Raw genomic sequence first — 644 nt, 5'->3', positions numbered from 1 at the left:
ACTGAGATGTACTGTCCATATATCTGGTTTTGTGCTTTTTCGAAAAATAATAAAACTTATCAAATCAACATGGATAAACTTCTACTGCCAGTCTGTAACGTCCAGACAACCATTAAAGAAAGTGATTCCTGACAATGCAGCCGGCCACTGACGTCATCAGGCTGCGCCAAGGTGCGCACATGCGCAGACAGGCTCCTGCTCTCTGCGTGTGCGCTGTGTTCCGACTTGCTAGGACTGGTTAGTGCATGTGCCAATGACGTCATCGCGCGGATGTGTGCATCTTCGAGCAACGCGCCTGGTCGGCCTCTGCGCATGCGCTTTACGTGTACTGCAATTCACTCTCTCCGGCCGCTCCGCTCCCCCCCCTCGCTGCTCTCTCCGGCCGTTCCGCTCCCCCCCCTCGCTGCTCTCTCCGGCCGTTCCGCTCCCCCCCCTCGCTGCTCTCTCCGGCCGCTCCGCTCCCCCCCCTCGCTGCTCTCTCCGGCCGTTCCGCTCCCCCCCCTCGCTGCTCTCTCCGGCTGCTCCGCTCCCCCCCTTCGCTGCTCTCTCCGGCCGTTCCGCTCCCCCCCCTCGCTGCTCTCTCCGGCCGCTCCGCTCCCCCCCCCCCTCGCTGCTCTCTCCGGCCGCTCCGCTCCCCCCCCTTG

This window comes from Heterodontus francisci, chromosome 24 (genome assembly GCF_036365525.1).
Source record: "Heterodontus francisci isolate sHetFra1 chromosome 24, sHetFra1.hap1, whole genome shotgun sequence".
Lineage (NCBI taxonomy): Eukaryota > Metazoa > Chordata > Chondrichthyes > Heterodontiformes > Heterodontidae > Heterodontus > Heterodontus francisci.
The sequence above is the reverse complement of the archived record's forward strand: the minus strand, read 5'-3'. Positions refer to the sequence as shown.